Here is a 20,397-nt window from a genome sequence, read left to right on the forward strand (position 1 = left end):
GGAACGTGCGTACACGCGTGCGTGCGCGTGACCGCCTCAAGAGGGCTCGTGAGCGCGCTGCCGCCTGGACCGCGCTTGGGCCTCAGAGAGGACGCGTGTCGGGGCCAAGGAAAGCGGGAAGTGGCAGCTCCTCAGCTCCTGAGCAGCTTCGGCGCTTCGGTTCCCGTAGCTCAGACTATTCGGACCCTCAGGGCAGAATGCAGGGCGGCCAACTTGCCGCTCTGTGGAGCTGACCGCGTTCGGAGGTGAGCTCAGAGGCCCCTCCCTGTGAGGCTGCGTCAGTGCTGATGACGTCACGTTTGCATGACATCAGTCATTTTTGCCCTAACTTGTGGTCTGGGCTCGCCTTGGCTCTGAGGGGCGGGGCGAGGTGGTGAGACTCCAGGCTGGAACTGTTGTCACTCTCTCAACAAGGAGTCAGTCCTCATAGCTTTCAAACCAACTCGTGTAAGTGCTGTATAGATTACCAGCCTGATTTAGATAAAGATGTGTCGTATCATCCCCACATATAATTTCCCCCCAGTCACATACTAGGTTAATTCCCACCTTTTTAGTCATCTCAGGTTCGTGCTAACGAAACAGCTGCCAACAGAGCTTCTCTTCAGCTTGTCCATATTAGCCAAACTATATTAGGCTTCCTTAAAAAGATCCCAGAATGAGGGATAAATTAATGTGACTTCTGTTAAAGGCTCTGAATTGATGCGCTTTGTCATTTAGATTAATTACGCATTGCTTTGACGTTTAATAAACGCCGTAAACCCAGCTCCTAGGTACTATTCTGGAACACTACCCACTACTTTGCTAAGTTGTTTTTTTCCTTTCTCCTCCCTTGTACATGCTTATTTTATTTATGCTACCTAATCGCACTGTATTTAATCACATTTTTTAAATGAAATTTGTTGGGGTAACATTGGTTAATAACATAAGTTTCAGGTGTACGATTTTATACTGCTGCATCATATGTATATTGCATTGTACGCTCACCACCCGGGGTCTAGTCTCCTGTTACCATACATTTGACCCCCTTTACCCTTTTCATCCTTCCCCCACCCCCCCTTCCCCTCTGGTAACCACCATACTGTTGTCTGTGTCTGAGTTTGTTTTATTTGTTAATTTGTTGCTTTCTGTTGTATATCTCCCATATAAGTAAAATCATATGGTTCTTGTCCTTTTCTGTTTGACTTCTTTCACATAGCGTGATACTCTTAGGATCCATCCATGTTGTTGCAAATGGCAATATTTTATCATTTTTTATGGCTGAATAGTATTCCATTATATATATTGCATATATATATGTAAAGGATTCTTTATCCAATCATCAATCGAAGGACACTTAGGTTGCTTCCATGTCTTGGCTATTGTAATCACATATATTTTTACATGTCTCTTTCTCCTACTAAGTGGTGAACTCCCTAAGGGAGAATCTTGAGTTCACTCACCTTTATAATCTTTTCAGAATGAATGGCACAGTTATGTTTGTTGAACAAGTGAGGGAATTTTCTGTTTTCATTTTTTTGTCACTGTGGGGACAGAGTCCCAGAGAGCAGTTTCCAGGCTCTCAGCCTCACGTGGAAAGGTGCTGGCTCGGGTTGTAAATGGCCATCAACTGTGATTGGATGGCCATCAGCTGTGGCTCGTTGGCCGTCAGCTGTAACCAGTGAGCCATTGGCCACTAATATAACTGCCGTGGCTACACTAAGCAGCGGATGGTGGCTGGCAGGCGCAGATTGCAGTTAGCACGGCGGATTGCAGTTAGCAAGTGGGGTTGGTTGGTTGGCAGAGAAGTGGATGGCAGATTGAAAATCGTGTGGCTCCTGTTTCCTGTGTCTCCAACCCAGCCGCCAGCGAGAATACAGTGGTATGACTGCCCTATCTATGGCTCTGTTGTAGTTCCTTTTTTGGCCTCACCATATCCTGCGTTCTTATGTGGGGAGCAGGACCAGAGACCCCGCATGACACCCTGCATGACAGTCACCCTAGAACTATTCTGCCATCACTACCTTTTAATGCAAATCCAATAGCTTAATTTTATTTATTTATTTATTTATTTATTTATTTATTTATTTATGTATTTATTTATTTATTATTGCGAAATATTGAGGACCAGTGTTGTGTTTTTCCAGGACCCATCAGTTCCAAGTCAAGTCGTTTTCAATCTAGCTGTGGGGGCGCAGCTCACTGGTCCATGTGGGAATTGAACCGGTGACCTTGGTGTTATGAGCACTGTGCTCTCACCAACTGAGCCAACCAGCCGCCCCACCAATAACTTAATTTTAATGAATATACAGTACATCTGTTCCCTGGTCTCAAGAATGTAATTGAATAAGATCAACCCTGTTAACAGTGCAAGGCAGGACTTTACGTATATATGTTATAGAGGTGAAAAAGGAGGTAGCAGTCATTTTTTTGGAAGAATCAGGGAGGCTTTCTGGAAGAGAATGTGATAGTTCTTGATGAATGAGTAGAAGCCAGTAATCAAAGAAAGTGTAGTACTAGCACCAAAACCAACAGGCAATGAAAGAGGGTTATAAAACTCATAAACATATCTAAGTAATAAAAGAATTCCTTAGGTAGTAAAGGTGGAATCATAAATCAGTGGGGAAAGGAAAACTTATTCAATTAATAATGAAGTAGACATGATTATTTTAAAAAGACCTTTATCCGGTATCTTGCAACATAAATAATTACATGTGTAAAAAAACAAAACCATAAACAAACTAGAAAAAAATACAAGTGAAAATTGATCTAGGGATAGAGGAGAACTTTCTAATTATAAAAACTGGAAGAAATTACAAGCAAGAGATTGACTTGACTATATAGAAACATCAAGAAAAGATTATACCAGGGTGACTGGTTAGCTCAGTTGGTTGGAGCGCGGTGCTGCTAACACCAAGGTTGCTAACACCAAGGTTGCTGGTTCAATCCCCGCATGGGTCCCTGGGAGCTGCACCCTCCTTAGGAGAGTCAACTATGACATTGTGGCATGAAAGCAATATGTAACCAATGACCATGGCTGTTTCCCAATAAAATTAAAAGAAAAAAGTACTATACCTACCTGGGAAAAAAATATTTGTAACACATGTCAGACAAAAGCCTAATGTGCTTAACATACCAAGATCTAGTAATCCTAGAAATGCAGATAAAACTATTCTATTTTTCACCTATCAGTTTTTTAAAAAGAAGAAAACTTTTTTTTTTTAAGTGCTAGTAAACATGCAATGAATCTATTTTTATCCATTGCAGGTGGGGGTGTAACTTGGTACGTCCTCTCTGGAAAACATTTGGCAATACAGTATATATTAAGATTAAATGAGACTGTGTACAGTGTCTAGAACGTGTCTAAGACATAGCAGATGCTTAATCAATGTTAGTAATACCTATCATTATTGTTACTCTTACTGTATTGTTCTCATTAGCATTATCATACCTTTTAATCAGCAGAGCACCTAGAATAATACTTTGAACTTAATGGATGTTTCTTAAATATTTGATTGGCTGATTCTTATGATTCTCATAAGAATTTTATAGGAAAGATATAGAGTTAATGACATGTCAAGCTGTTAAAACATTAAAGTTATAAGGCAAGAAGTTACCTTGAATAATATATGATTCAGCCCATAAGCAGGGTACTTCGTACAGTAGCAATAAGTGTTTGTGACTGATGATATGTTAGCAATCTATTGCTGCATATCAAATAACCCCAAAACTTAGTGGCTTTAAAACAATAAAAATCGTGTTATTTCACAATTTTTGTGAGTCAGGAATTCCAGAGTGGCTCACTTGGACAGTTCTGTTTCAGTCTCCCATAAGGTAGCAGTCAGATGCTGGCTAGGACTGCCGTCATCTGAACACTGTTTTTGGAGCTGGAGAGTCCACTTCCAAGGTGGCTGTCTCACAAGTCTGGCGATTTGGCCCAGGGTATTGGCCACATGGGCCTCTATCATAGGATGGTTCGAGTGTCCTCACAGCATGCCAACTGGCTAAACGTGGAGCAAGTGATCAATCTAAGAGACCAAAGCAGAAACTGCAGTGCCTTTTATGACAGCTTTGGAAGTCATGCATCACCTTGGTCATATTCAGGGCCGGCCTTGATTGAATTTGGGCGGGAGACTAGGGAAGGACATGAGTGCTAGGAAATAAGGATCGATGGACGCTATCCTGAAAGCTGGCCACTACAGATGGTGATGCCATTTCCAGCATGGGAGATACTTATCTGTCTTCTTCAAAAGCAAGATAGAAGTCCTTCACTGCTCCTTTAGTAACATTGTTCAAGGTGTTGATTCTTAATGTAAGCCATAATCTTTCCTGTTAAGTCTAGAAAAATAACTCTGCTCAAGACCGTTGATTTGAGGCTATTCTTCATACGTTCTTTGAAAATATCTCTAGTAACAATGCCAGTGTCAAAACCATTTTAGTGATAACAACCCATTTTGGGGGGCAAAAGGACATTAGGAACAGGGTGGCAAGGTGTTCCTTCATTCAAGCATCCATTCTTTCATTTATCTGATAAACAGTGGACCAAATTTCATGTGTGGTCCCCAAACCCAGAGATAATCACTGTTGACATTTCTAGTGGATGCTGTAGTGTGCTGCCCAGATCCCAACATACAGCTGCCAGAAATGTTAGTCGCTGATGGCTCACAGGTGAATTCCTCTGCAAAATTGCCTTCTGTGAAGGAAACTGCCTCACCCTAGGTTATATTCCCTCCCGGAAGGCAGCCCAAATCCAATGACTGGTCAGTAGTGGAGGTACAAAGGCACAGGCCCTTAGTTGGGACAATCTGGGACATCCAGCTTTAGAACGTCCCATGGGACCTGCTAAAGCATGTGTGGCAATGCCCTGCCGTTGGCCTTGCCCCTCTACCCTCTCCTGTCTCCATACAGGTGCTGTTCCCAAGAGTATGCTCCAGTAAACCACCTGCGTGCAAATGTCTGCCTCGGAGTCTGTTTCCTGGAAAACCCAACTTAATTCAATATTTTCAGAATGTAAGTTCCAGCTTTTGCTTTCTACATTATATCTGTTTAGATTTTAAAAATCTATCTGAACTTATTCCACCCCAACAAATTTGACAGTTTTATTATCGTTTTTCTATGTTAATTTTTTCGTTGACAACATAGTGTGAATAATTTTGCCTGCAACTAAGTATTTTTCTCTACTACAATTCTAACAGCCACCTGGGATTCATGTAGCACGTCATACTCGGTCAGTCTTGTATTTTTATAGATAGTTTGCTGTTTTCTGGATTTCACCGCGGCAAGACCCTAAAACTCAGTAAACGAACACCGGTTCCCAACTTCTCTCTCACTTGCCTGCTTCTAGGATGGGAAAACCAAATATTCCCATGTATTTCATTTTCCTAGCCTTACTTACAATTACAGGTGGTGTAAATTCAAGCCATTGGGAAGTAAGATAAAGATCTCTGAGGTTGAGGGGGAAGTTCCAGGAAATTTTGCTTTCCAAATTTTGCCACCAAAACTGGCATCATTTCTTCCCTGTTCTTTCTGCCTAGTAAGGAATGAGCTGTCTTGAGCTATAGTAGCCGTCTTTCATCCATGAGGAAATAGTTAAAAAAATTAAAGGTTTATTGGCCTTGAGATTGTTGAACATTTAAAACAACGCCAGCAACTACCTATCTCTGGATTTCTAGTTATGGTGAGAGAAATAACTTGATTTGACCAATTTATGTTTGAGATTTCTGTTATTTACAGCTGAAGTCATTTATAAATGTCACTGTTCCTGACATTCATGATTAGAAGTAATACAGTGATGAACGTCATTGTACATAAATACTCAAAGACTCAAAGAGCAACAACGTAATGTCAAAGTCAGGGAGGAAGAGAATTAGGATCCTGCATTTCTAGCGTTTCTTCTTGACCATTGCAGCTCTGACTTTAACCTTCCCATTTTCTTTTTCTTGTGGGGACCAGAAAAATAGTGCAAATAAGGCTTCCTAAATTTTTCTAAAAGGCAAATCGTTGGAATAGGAAATTGATCTTTTATAAATCAGAACCTTATCTCTTCAAATAGGATATATTTTAAAATTTTTCAATTACAGTTGACATATAGTATTATATTAGTATCAGGTGTACAACATAGTGGTTAGACAATTATATAACTCACAAAGTGATCACCCCGATAAGTCTAGTACCCATCTGACACTATACATAGTTATTACAATATTATTAGCTATATTCCCTGTGCTGTACTTTACATCCTAATGACTGTTTTTATACTAGCAATTAGTATACCTTAAATAGGATATTTTAGCAAATGTACCATGGCATGGTGTTCATATCCACTAATACAGAATCAGCAAGGTTTCATTTTGGAGCAAATATTGTGTGAACTGGGTTGCATTTTAGACTATCTCATGAATTAATTCTCCATATGTTTGACTGGAAATCACTAAGGTTTCTAGGGTTGAGATATTTTATCCCCTCAAAGTAGGCATGGAGAATCAAAGAGGCTGAACTGAACTACCATTTGAAGTAACAAGGAGCACAGTTAAAATGAAAAATAGGTACTGTGTTTGATTTCAGCTATCTAGTGGCAGGCACTTAACAATGCAAAGCCCGAATCTGATGGATCTACCTCCATGCCTCCCATTTACTCACCGAGTCTTGAGGCTCTTTCTAATTCTGCAGCCCCAGAAAGCACAGGTTGACTGCTTCTGGTTCAAAGTAAAGACATGGAGATACTTTTCAATATTGTAGAGAAGCAGAGTAGCTAGGACCTGAAGTGTCCAAGATGGAGATGCTCTGGCTTATTTCCAGTAGTATCTTTGGGATGGAAGATGGCTCCAGATCTAGCCAGACTGCGGGCAAGTTACTCCAGACTAAACTTCCCATTCATGAACACAGACTGACACAGGCCTGGCACAAGCAACAGAGTGAAACAGCAACCTTAAGGAAATCATATCTGACAAAGGGCTAATATCCAGAATATGTAAAGAACTGTAGTTCAATTAAAAAAAAATCTGAAAAAAATGTATGTATATATATGTGTGTGTGTGTATATGTATGCATATATATATATGTATATATATATATATTCTGATTTAAAAATGGGCAGAGATCTGCAAATTGCCAACAAGCACATGAAAATATGCTCAACATCACTAATCTTTAGGAAAATACAAATCAAAACCACAATGAGATATCACCTCACTCAATAGGATAATTACTATTAAAAAAATCAAACAGCAAATAATAAGTGTTGGCAAAGATGTGGAGAAACTGGAAACCATGCACATTGTTGATAGGAATGCAAAATGGTGCAGCCACTACGAAAAACAGTGTGGTGTTTCCTCAAAAAATTAAAAATGGAATTACCCTATGATTCAGCAATCCCACTTCTAGGTGTCTACCCAAAAGAATTGAAAGCAGGATCTCAAAGAGACATTTACACACCCGTGTTCATAACAGCATTATTTACAACAGCCAGGAGGTGGAGGCAGCCCAAATGTCCATAAACAGATGAGTGGATAAAGAAAATGTGGTATATACATGCAATGGAATATTATTCAGCCCTACAAAGGAAGGAAGACTGGATGGAAAGAGGGACGGAGGGAGGGAAGGAAGGAAGGAAGGAAGGAAGGAAGGAAGGAAGGAAGGAAAGAAGGAAAGAAATCCTGTGACATGCTACAACATGGATTTTGAGGACATTATGCTAAGTGAAATAGCCAGTCACAGAAACATAAATATTGTATGATTCCACTTATGTGAGGTATCTAGTCAAATTCATAGAAACAGAAAGTATGATGGTTGTTGCCAAGGGCCTGGGAGTAGGGGAGAGGGACATGGGGATTGTTATTTAAGGAGTATAGAATTTCAGTTTTGCAAAATGAAAATGTTCTTGAGCTTGTTGCACAACCATGTGAATATACTTGACACTGCGCTGGAGGAAGAGAGATCATTAATGGCCCACAACAGTTAAAGTGTTTTGCTGTACTGGGCCCAGTACAGAAAAAGTTGGCTGACCTCTGCAAACTATATTATTTATGGTACATTTTGCATTTTTGTATTCTGTTGGTGTATTAGGTGCAAGAAATAGGAACCACCCATACCATTTTAAGCAAAAAGGGATTGAACACAGGGAATCAGGACCTTACAAAATCTTTGGAAAGGCTGAAAAAAGGGTCACTTAGTAGGACCTCCAAGAATGGGTCCTAGGACAGGACTGCTGGACTTGTCTACAGGAGGAGCTGCTACCTCTGCAGTTGAGTTCAAGACATGCCACTGTAGTGGTGACCTAATGATCAGGAAGCCACTGCTGACCCTGTTACTACCTCTCAACACCCATGAAATTAGTACCTAGACATTGAAATACAAGGTGTGATAAAAAAAATACAGTGAATGTTTAAATTAAAAAAAATTTATTGCAGTAAAAGACACATTGCTATTAATCCCCCTCAAAATATTCCCCCTCGCTTCGAGAACACACTTATCCCATTGTTCTTGCCATTTTCTGAGGCAGTTCTGGAAGTCCTCTTTTGTGAATGTCTTCAGTTGCGCTGTCGGGGCTGCTTCGATGTCCTGAATCATTTTGACTTCAGGGAAGAGCCAGGAGTCCCACCGTGTCAGATCCAGTGAATACGGTGGATGAGGACACACATTAACGTTTTTATCTGACAGAAATTGCCTTACCAGAAACGATGTATGACACGGAGCGTTGTCATGATGGAGAATGAAGTAAAGACACTCACGAAAGAGGACTTCCAGAACTGCTTCCGAAAGTGGCAAGGACGATGGAATAAGTGTGTTTGAAGTAAAGGGGAGTATTTTGAGGGGGATTAATGACAATGTGTTTTTTGCTGTAATAAAAATTTTTTATTTAAACGTTCACTGTATCTTTTGATCATACCTCGTAATGCTGCAGAAAAGCCCAGTGTGTCCACACTGAGCTTGCCAGCAGAAACAAAGCAGATAACTCTAGTCTGGATCTACCTTCCAGTGCTTCTAATTGGCAGAAGCAGAACCCTAACTGCAGGGTGGTGGGGAAATGTGGTTTTTCTTTCTTTAGCCCCTGCAATATAAGGCAGCACACTAGAGGTTTGGAATGGATGCTGAGAGTCAGTTCAGAGTACCCACCACAGCTGGTCTGTGGCTTTAGACTCTTTCCAACTCTTCTCATCTTTGGCCAAATCCTTATTCTTTTATTTGAGAAACCTCTGCCACTCCCTCCCCTACCCCACGCATACTGGATAGGATGCCCTTTTGTGAACTTCCATGGCTCTTCGCCTCTTAGCTCGGGCTCTGCAATGTGTGTACCACTCCATATCGTAATAGCTTGGTTTCTTCCTCTACTAGACTGCCAGCTCCTTCAGAGCAGAAACTCAGCCTTATTTATCATTGCGTAGGTAGTTGGTATATATTTGTTGAGAATAATAAATATTAATAGTTCCTATATTATTACTTCCCAAGTAGCATTTCTTCTCCTATTTTATTTGTAACATACTCTCATGGGCTGCTATCTGTATACAGTGAAAGCTCAGTAAATGCTAACTTTCTGGCTTTCTTTTTGATGTGGCAAAGGCAAGTTCCACTGATACTCCATATATATGTGTGTTCTTGTTTGACTCTCTATACCTATCTGGGTTAATAAATACTGTGGAACAGCTAAGATTTGAACAGTTTCTATACGTACACTCACACACACAAGTGAGTGTATATGAAATCCTCACAACTATCCTATTAGGTAGACACTGTTTTGATTCACATTTTATAGGTGAAGAAACGGGCCTAGAGAAGGTAAGTAGTTTGTCTGCTGTTACACAGTAAGCGGCAGAACTGGGACTCACCTCAAGGTCTGGCTAATATCAGCATTTATTCTCTTACCCATTATGATGATGATGGTTGTGATAATGATGACAGCGGATGATTCTAGACACTGTGCTAGGCGTTTTACATGTGTTATCTCAAGCTGTATACATCCTTGTATAAGATTGATGCTTAGTGGTTGTTACGTGTGGTAAGGTGGACAAAGCTCTTAATATCTGGTCTCTTCCTGGCTGTGTTACTAATTCACTGTGTAACCTCAGGTAAACTACTAACACCTCGAGCTCATTTTCTCTGCAAAGCAGTGATTGATCTTTAAAATTCTTGTAGTTCTAAAATTCTAGAACTCTGTAAGTGAATTCTACTTGGTTTTTCTGCCCATAATTATTACTTCTATATAGTAAGACTTTTCTCACTCTTTCATTCCTAAATTCCTATAGGATCTCCATTCTGTTTTATGGTTTTGTGAGAAAAACCATCTTCCATGGCACATAGTACAATACTCTGCATAGTGCATAGGCTCATGAGAGGTATATGGAGAAAGACTGAGATGTGTCTAAGGGGAAGTACCCATCTTCACAAAAGCTGTACTTATTGTCATATGTTGCCTTTCTTTTGGGGCTCACATTCTAATGTAATTTAGGGCTGCCTCAGAGAAATCAGCACTCAGCACCTTTGGAAACTTTTCTGTAGTCGGAGATAAGATTCTTATCCTGAAAGCAGAGCTGTGGTCACTGCCCAAGCATCTATTCCTGTGACTGGATGCGGAAAGGTTTCTTTTATGAAAATTATGCTGCGTGTATATAAAAATGTCTTGGCCTATAGATAATGCCAGATACAGTAGGGAGTTTTCCACAGGAAACCAATTTTTATTCTGTTCCCTATCTCTTATAAGGCAATCAGAGAATCACAAATCATTTCATAGCTTTTCTGAGTCTTTGAGGAATAACTTTTTAGATAATGAAATTTAAACAAAAGGAAGTAGCTCACTTCAGCAGTACATACACTAAAAGTGGAACGATAGAGAGAAGGTTAGCACAGCCCCTGCACAAGGGTGACACGCAAATTTGTGACGTTTCCATTAAAAACAAAAGGAACTAGAATTCTCCCCAAATATATGAATGTCTTATGCACAGTGCAAACTGTTTCTGAAACTCTGACTTTATATCTGTAGTTCATACAGTTTCAAGAAAAAAGCTACAGATCGAATGGGAGAATTAAGCCAAAAAAGCACGTGAACAGGGAAAGAAAACAACTTTTAAAGATAGCTGTTTTTAGCTGCTCGTTTATGTTCTGGGGGAATGGCAAAATTCACTTCTGGGGTAAATGGAACTTTTGTTTGAGGAGGGAAAAAAAGATGGACATTTTGGGGTTGTGAGTCCATATGGGATAGGATTTGAAAACAAGAATTATATTGCTGGGAATTACAGAAATTTAGACCTTAAGAACTCATAAAGGAGATGGAGGAGAAGGAAGTGTGAGCAAAATGGCAGTAGGCAGGGCCCATGAAAAATTTCCCATGTAGAAAACGGCCAAAGAATTTTTGGATACTGATATTTTCTGTCCTGTGCTATAGTATTATTCCCAGACTTTCAATATAATAGTCGTTAAAAACAACCCCTTGTATATGATGGTGCTTGGGGAATAAATGAGGACCCCTGTCCATTGGTCACAACTAGGATGAGGTAGTACACAGAGAACATTGCAACCACAAGAGAGACAAAAATGGGAATTTAGAGTAACAGATTGTCAAGAATTCATTCTTGAACTTGGGGTAACCTTCCAGAATCATACCTGTGTAGTAAAGGATTGGATAAATTTAGAAGTCTGGGAGTTTGAGTTCATTCCAGACTACCCATAGAGGGTTTAACCCTGATCCCCAAGCAATGAGGAAACCCCCAAACTGCAGGCTCAGCATGCGTGGACCCACATGCTCTTGGTCCATTTTCTTGAAGGATTTGAATACAGAGTGTCCATGCAGAAAATTGGAGACTGATATTAAAAATTATTCATCTGACGGGAAAACTACATATTTAAAAACAACAATAACAAAACAGAACTCTGTAACCTGTTCACATATGGATCTGTGCATTTCTTAGTAACTGTCACCATGGTAGCAAGGCCGTTTGACAAGAGTGCCTTCTTAGCGCAGTACATAGAAGAGAGAGAACAGCTAATCAGGTACTGTCTTACACCTTTATTTAATTGTGTTGGTCGTGTACCACTGACTGAGCCTCAGACACTTCTCTCCCTAGTAGCATCAAGCACAGTGTTAGGAATATGTCAGGCATTCAAGCATATACTGATTGTACTGACTGAAATAAATGATGTTTCTGCTATGTCTTCCTTTCTAAGAGTGAGTCACTTGACAGAAGTTTGATTTTAAAAAGGCTTATACATTTGTCTAGGGGATCAAAACTAGTCCACTCTCCGGATTGGACTGGCCCAACATGGATTTCGGGTTCAGGGGGTGAAAGGACAGCGATTAGGTCCTCTGAGACATTATATTGTTAGAAGACTAACATGTGAGTGGCAGTAGTAAAACAAGTAAATTCATTTTCATCAGGGAGGCCATTGAAGACCCGGAAGCTTTGTGTAAGGACTTGCAGGGCTGCTTCCTGGATGCAAAGACAAGTTTGGCAGCAGTTTCTGAAGTGTTTAATGTCAGGCTTGAGTTAAAAAACGCAGAGGACAGGGAGTTCACAGATTCAGGCTTCAAAATGAGATAGGCTTTTTAAGCCCCTACCCCCACCTTATACACAGTTAACGCTCAGCCTAGGAAGCCTTATTATATAGCTCCTCGAGTTGGTGATAATCTTTTATTATAGCTTTTCCCCTAATACAGTCTGACATTTCATTTTGTCATCTATATAATTGCTCTGAGTTAGTGATAATCTTTTATTATAGCTTTTTCCCTAATAGTCTTACATTTCATTTTAATTGTCATCTATATAATTGCTTTGCATTTCATTTTCTTGCAATTCTATTTGTGTTGTTATTTCATATTTCTTTTTCACAAAGTGTTTAGACGTAGACACACCCTCTTTATTTTAATAGCCAGCATGCCCATATTTGCCCCTTTCAAATCTGGGTTCCTGTAGTTTCGACAGAGCCTCAAAGTATGTCATCTCCAGCTGAGAGATTAACATTCTAATCATGCTCAAGGCCGAAAACAGCTGCAAGAATGTGTCCTTGGAATTCTTGAGCAGGAGCTTCCAGTTGATAAAGCCCAGATTTGGGCCAGTCTGGTAGACCAGTGCTGGGCCGTGATTCATCATCACATTCTCACCCGCACGGGGACAAACAGCAGGACCAGCCTTCTGTGGGACAAGCTGACAAGGCACTGTTCCCAGAGAGGAACAGGTTAAACCCTTCCAAACCTGCTAAGGAATTTGACCTAGTTCCTGGAAATTGGAGTGTAACTTGAAAGTATAATCGGTCACAAATGTGTTTCTTTCTTCCTCAAAATTGCTTTTGAACCCCTGTGAGACAGAAGCCATCTCTCTTCACATGGATTCAGACCGCCACCGTTGATAAATCTAATTCAAGGTGAAATTTGGGGAGCAGACAAATAATGTGACTTCCTTTTATCAATAGAATGTTTAGGTCTCTAGTTGGAAAGTCTGTGAGTACACAGACGATGTGATTATAGCACTCAGGTCTCCTAGGTCTATTTTTGCCACTGTGTTTAGCACAATGCCAAGCACAGGTGCTCAGTGAATGTTTGTGGAATGAGCGAATGAATGAACAGCTCCTCACAATTTGATTCCTGCCTACTTCTCCAGTTGTATTTCCTATTGGCCCCCTTCCAAAAAAATAGATATAGATATAGATATATACTTTATACTCTAGCAATATGGCTACTCAGTTTCCTAAAAACTTCTCCTGTTTTCCTGATTCTGTACCTTTGGTGTTGCCATACCCACTGCCTGGAATGGTTTTGTCTCATATCTCTTGTATCCCTCATTATGAAAGTGTTACTATTTTGTCATCTCTAATGCTATACTTCCTTCATAAAAATTTTACTATCTCAACAGGATATAATACTTTACTTCTTCTAACTCACACAAATTTGAACTTCTGGCTTATTTATTATCAACCACGTTATAATTACTTCTGTGGTTAACTTACTCCCCTTGAGATATGTATGTATGTATATACTCATATATATAGTAAGCTTCTTGAAGAGAGGCACTAAATCTTATTAATCTATACAGCACATAGATGACATTAGAGAATTAGTTGCTGAAATAATTACAGTAATCATTATTGCTAATGCCCTACTTACTCTGAACCCCAGGAAGTTTTTTTTTATCATTTTTCTTAAAATCTAAAAGTTGTTCTCATATATGAACGTTATTCAAACTCCAGAACTAGATTGAAATTGTACCTTTGTCAACATTTTCTTTCCAGTTAATTCCGCAGGAGACTGGAGTGCTCATTAAGACTCTCCCTTTGTGTTTTAAATGATCCTGCACTTGTGTGGTTCTTCTAGTGACATGATTAGCATCGTTACAATTCTTGTCTTCTGCTGCTCAGAGAAAATCTTTTGAGTATTTTTTCCTTATATATGTATGTATCATTAAACGTTTTAATTCCTCATTCATTGCTGTCATCTTGCCCACATTATAAAAAGGTGGCATTTCTGGCCATTCATCCATTACATAGGAGGTAGGGGTCTTCATGAAGACCCTTGGGGCTGTGCTTTCTGCATATTATTAAACGTTTCTTTCTACAGATGACGTCTTCTTGACACTTAATGATAAAACCAAACATTCTCCCACCCCACCACTTTTTTAACATTATCACTACCTGCAAGGCTTAGAGAGGAGATGGAGCACGAATTACCCCAGAAATGAGCCTAGAAATTAATTGAGAAACTTCCTTCTTGAAAGCAGAAACACCGCTATGTGCTTTAATTCCTAAGACTTCGAGCCCTCCTGAGGAAGGTTTGTAATACCTCATTTGGGAGATGCTAAGAATTTAAGACAAAAGATATAAACATGTGGACAAAGTTGTCCTTTACAAAATGTGGGATAATCTTTATTCTGACAGTACATGGGTAGCAGTCCTGGATTACAACTTTCCAAGTCTCTGAAAAGCATTATTCTTAAAATCAATGCTCCTCCAGTCAAGCCCTCACCAGTTTTTATTTTAAATAAGATTCTCTTTTAACCACACTCCTTCTCTTGCAATGCAACTGTGATTTTGCTTATTTCCTCTATCAATTTCTCCCCATCGCCTTTTCTCCTTTTCTAATCATATTTTGGTCCTTCTTTTTTCAGTCTCTTTATTCTAATTTACATCATAATATTTAGTCATAAAGTACTTTTCTGTTTTCGAGGTAATTTCATAGTCTTCTTGTCTTAATTGATCTTATTTTTCAAAACATCTATTATTGATATGTGAAAATTATCTGAAATTTAAAATTTCACTATCTATAAATAAATGTTTTATTAGAATACAGCCACACCCATTCATTATGTACTGTTTATGGCTGCTTTTCTCGCTATACCAGTGTTGAATAGTTGCAACAGAGACTGTACGGACTGCAGAGCCTAAAATATTTACACTATCTGTCCATTGACAGAAAAAGTTTGCCAGCCCCTGGTCTACAACATAGTTGGATGAGACTACAAAGGATCTGGGGTAGGAAGGAGGAAATATCACTGACCAATGGAAATGGATTTTTAAAAAAATAAAACCAGAATGCTACCAGGCAGAACAAGGGAGCCAATTAGGATGTTAGGGAGCTTAGGCAGACGCCATATTTTCACCCGAATCATTATTATAAGATCCTTCCAAATCTGGGCTTTCCCCATCTTGCAAATTTCTCCCAGAGTTCCATTCCTAATCTATTGCTCTGATCATATATTGTTCATCAGAAACCCCCAGGGGTTTCCCATACCTGCAGATGTCTTCGTCAGGACCACTTAGCTCGGGTCCTGTGTGATTTGACTGCATCTTAATTTTCCAGCCTTATTTTCCAGGACTCACCTTCGATAGAACCAGACTCCCAGCCTGAATTTCAGTATTCGGAGCTTCCACTCATACTTTCTCTTCTACTTGGGATGCTTTTCTCCTCTCCAAGTCCTAGACACACTTTATTATTATCGTGAAATATTTCAAGCATACAGAGAACAGAATCCGTGCACTTACCACCAAACTTTGTCAAATCTTATTTTGCCACGTTGTTTGGTTTAAAAAGAAAAAAATCACAGACTTAGCTATTTTTAAAACCTCTTCAAATACAGACTCTTCTAAATAGGCCTCCTTGATTCATCCAATCAGAATTAAACTCTTCTTCCTGTAATTTCTTATAACACTTTGTACCTCTGTCATCTGACCTACCCTGCCCTTGTAAAATATTTTCTTTGAGTATTTATTACTATTATCATTTCCATAAAGTGGTGCAAAGGTTATTTTAGATAGTCCAAGGAAAAGACATTTTAAAACATTGTTTAATTGTGTTTATTTAAAAATGTACATTAGAAATATGTACACACAAGTATTTTGTGTGTATATATATGTATGTGTGTGTGTGTGTGTATATATATATATATATATATATATATATATATATATATATATGACATCAACTCCATGATTTCCCAGATATTCTTTAGGACATGGCTAATGTAGGTAGAAATATAAGAAAATTATTGAGTAAATAACGATGTTAGAAAAATATTGAGTAGATAAAAATACAGATGACGTGGCAAAAATTTTGAAGGTTGTACTCAAAATAATTTAGCTTAGAAAACAGCCAACTTGACTTACTTTTTTTAAATTTTTTTTTATTTATAAATTTTATTGGGAAATATAGCAGAACAGTGTGTTTCTCCAGGGCCCATCAGCTCCAAGTCGTTGTCCTTCAGTCTAGTTGTGGAGGGTGCAGCTCACTGGCACATGTGGGAATCGAACCGGCAACCCTGTTGTTAAGAGCTTGCGCTCTAACCAACTGAACCATCTGGCCACCCCAACTTGACTTACTTTTGTATACCCTAAGTATCCAACTAACTCAGAATAGATGCTTTTGAATTGAATTGATTTCTCTCTGGGACAATGAGATCCTTGAAAATCATGTGGAACCTGCTAAACCTTGTGATAGACCACTTTTAAGACAGTTCCACCACATTGAATGCCTGACACATAGGCCACGAACAGATAGTGCTTTTCCCCCCCTCTCCCGTCCTTGTTTTTGATTACAAGTTGCCCCAGTTGGGGCTTGATAAATATGAAATAATGCTGATAATAGTCATCTTCTGAAGGCGTGAAGACTCAAGGTTGCCAGAATGCTGTCATTAGTATCACTTCCATGGACCAATCTCAGCACATTTCAGTTTGTGAACCACTTTGGTTCTTGGATTTGGTCCAGTAGGCTGTACACACACACACACACACACACACACACACACACACACACACACACTTTCTCTGAGAATATATATTTCTTAGAGAAGTATTTCTCAGTCTCCTTAAAAAATCACTATTTTGTGGAATCTTTTCCTTATGTTAACCCTGAACCATCTGAAGTCACTCTGGCAACTGAATTTGGTCTCAAGATTTGGCGGTGAGGACTCATTTTGTTGTGTAGCAACCAGTACACGTTAGCCAAATTATGTCATGCAGTTTCAAAACTGCTGTCCTGTCTTCCAGCTTTTCTGAGTAAATGTGATCCTTTTATAAGTTTCATCCTACCCTAAAAGGATGCTATATGTTCTCAGATATTGGAGGATTCTAATTGTGATAAAATCTTTCGCTTTCTTTCTTATAAACTGTATTGAGGCGGTGTTTTGAGAGTATGGGGAGTGAGGGGCACCCCTGAGGCTTCCGAGTCACAAGGGGAGATCAGAACATGTCTGAAGTTTGGTTTAACCCCCAAAGCTTCACTCATTGGACTAGATAAGCTTATGAGAGAAGTCTATGAAACGTCTGTAAATGGCTTTAACTTCTTTGTTTCCTCACTCCTATAGCTAAGACACAGGTCTTTTCCTGATCTTAAAACTCCATGCCAGAACTGGCCTATAACCAGGGTATGTAACCTTATACTTTATCATCCAAATGAGGACACTTTTGAAAATGAAACAGGGCGTGCTAGGAAAAAAAGGCATAAACCACTGAGGGAAACTGTGATGTTCAGTCACCATACTTAAAACATTTGAGCCCCTTCTCCTATAGCAGAGCCTACCAAATGGAGTCTAGATTTCAACTTGAAAGTCTGTGGGGTTTCTTAGAGAATTTAAAGTTTTGTTTTGTTTAAATGAAACGCCTGTGTTTGCATTGTTTACGTTGATCCATTGTTTGCCCCTAAATGGAAGAACTGTAGTTGTCCCTGGCCAAAAAGAGAACAGAAGCAGAATTCACACATAGGGAAATATATTCAAGCCAAGTGGAAGTCAGACCTCCGCAGGGCCTGTTAAATAAAGACACGTAGTAGTTCTAAGAGAAAAAAGTGAAACGTGATAGCAGAGGCTACTGAACTCAAGAGTCTATGTTGTACATTTTACCATATTTATTTTGCAAGAGGAGACGGAGTTTCGGCAAAACATCATACATGGCATTAATGATTTTAATTGGCACTTCATTTTATAAACTTTTAAATTATCAATTTGTGTTGATTTTATAAGAGCATAAGGAGCTTTCTTACACCTAGATTTATGTTAGTACATATGAAAGCAGCATAACAACAAAAAAATAATGAAGATCTGCAGGAACTAGAAAAGTTTAAAAATCAATGCGCCTGTTGAGAGCCAAGTTTTGCTTTTGTCTTCCTAAACCAGCTCTGCCCTCTGGTGGTTGTGTTTTCTCACAGAAGTAAAATACTCCTTTTGTAAATGTGTCCTTTCCAAATTCATTTGTAGGTCAGCTGTGCGGAAGACAGAATAATTTCCCTGTAGAAACAATGGTATAAATTATGGCTGCACAGTATGGCAGGATGGCCCACAAAAACCCACAGCAGCCCTCTGTCACTTGCTCTACACCCTCCTCCTCCCTCCTCCACTGCCCTCCTTGCTGACCAGACAGACAAGTCACCATATGCGTAGTCATTGCCACCACCGCTACTATTCTGTCCTCGTCACTACCTGCGTAGAAAGAGGAGGAAAGGGGTTAGTGCTTCAGTCAAAACCAACATCTTTCTTTATAAGCACAGCTTCTGGCATGAAACCCCATACCGTTTGGGGTCTTCAAAGGAACAGACCACCTGCAAGGAAACGTAAAGGTCCTCTTTGCCTCTCTCAGACTCTTGGGACCAATAGTAAACAACCCTTGCTTCCTTTTCTCCTGCCACACCCGTAGCCCCTCCTAGTTGTTCAGAGTCAAAGCCACTTTCCAAGTAGAAGGCAACAATAAAGGAAAGAGACCAGACAAAAATAGAAAGAAAACCCTTTGACCCAAGGTTTCCCCAAACCCAGAAGCCAGCAATCTCTGAGATATATAACCAATAAACTTTCAAAGACTTGTCTCCTCTACGCTTTATAACGTAACCCAGTCCCTGCTAGGGGCTGGCTGGAGGAAGGGTTGAGAGACAAAGCAATCTCAGTCTAGTTGGTGCACATTGTATACCATCAACACTTACGTTGTCAGCTAGGATTTGCACTGTGTGATGCCTCGGGCCCCTCCCCAGTAAGGGACAGTTACAATGTGGACCCTGCTGTGTCCAAACAGATATAAATCCCAATTTTAAAAGGACTAGAAGAACTCTGTGGAATATTATTGAATCCGTTTAAAGTGACAAAAGGGAAATTTTATATAATGATTTTAACAATGTAGAAAAAAATAGCTGGAAGAACATGTAGACCAGTAAAACACCAGGCTGGTTAGAGTGGCCTGGTGGTAGTGAATTATTTAATTGGGAATTACCTTCACAGTGATTTAATATTGCATAATTTTAGTTAAATGTTCTTGATTGTTTTGTTCAGCTATTGCTACATAACAAACTACTCCAAAACTCAGAGGCTTTAAACATCCTTTATTTTAAAGTTGAGATCATAGCAACAGAGAGTAGAAAGTGGTTGCCAGAGACTAGGGGGTGGGAAAATAGGGAGAGGTTGGTAAAAGGGTACAAGCTTTCAGTTAGAAGATAAATAAGCATGAGGCTCTAATGTATAACATGGTGACTATAGTTGATAACACTGTATTGTATCATTGGAATTTGCTAACAGAATAGAATTTAAATGTTCTCATGAAAAAAAAATTTTTAAAAGGTAAATATGTGAGGTGACGGATGCACTTGGGGAAATCCTTTCAGCGTATATGCATATCAATTCATCACATTGTACATGAAATAGCTTACAATTTTGTCAGTCATATCTCAATAAAGCTGAAAAACCCAACCTTTTATTATGTCTCACAATTCTGTGGACTGGCTGGGCAGTTCCTTCATAGGCCTCAGCTGGGCTCCCTCATGAGTTTGCCGTGAGGTGGCAGCTAGGGCAGCCAGTTCTCTTCTCTGTGTCCCCGTCTACACGTGTCCTCGGTGCTTTCCTCCACTCAGCATAGAAGGGGCGCTTTGTCCCAGGCACTATTCCAGATGATGGGATAGGCTATTGAACAAGACCTGCGAGGGCCAGACCCTCCTGGAACTTACATTCTGAAACTCTTACATTGCAAAGAATA

The 20,397-nt window shown here is 39.6% G+C and overlaps 1 long non-coding RNA gene and 1 other non-coding gene across 5 annotated transcripts in view; both read left to right on the top strand.

Annotated features, from left to right (window-relative positions):
* Positions 1-113: 113 nt before the first annotated feature.
* The window catches only part of LOC117029076 (uncharacterized), a 98,106-nt gene continuing 77,822 nt past the window's right edge, over positions 114-20,397 (top strand). For 3 of the 4 annotated variants that reach the window (XR_004424178.1, XR_004424179.1, XR_004424180.1), the window contains exons 1-2: positions 114-245; positions 4,885-4,986. This is a non-coding gene — a long non-coding RNA (uncharacterized LOC117029076). Of the gene's footprint in view, positions 246-324; positions 448-4,884; positions 4,987-20,397 lie in introns of those variants that run through there. The other variant, XR_004424181.1, reaches the window with a different exon arrangement.
* Positions 10,759-10,866, top strand: LOC117029549 (U6 spliceosomal RNA). Its single transcript, XR_004424283.1, has one exon. It is a non-coding gene; the product is annotated as a U6 spliceosomal RNA (small nuclear RNA).

Source organism: Rhinolophus ferrumequinum, chromosome 10, assembly GCF_004115265.2.
Source record: "Rhinolophus ferrumequinum isolate MPI-CBG mRhiFer1 chromosome 10, mRhiFer1_v1.p, whole genome shotgun sequence".
Classification (NCBI taxonomy): Eukaryota; Metazoa; Chordata; class Mammalia; order Chiroptera; family Rhinolophidae; genus Rhinolophus; species Rhinolophus ferrumequinum.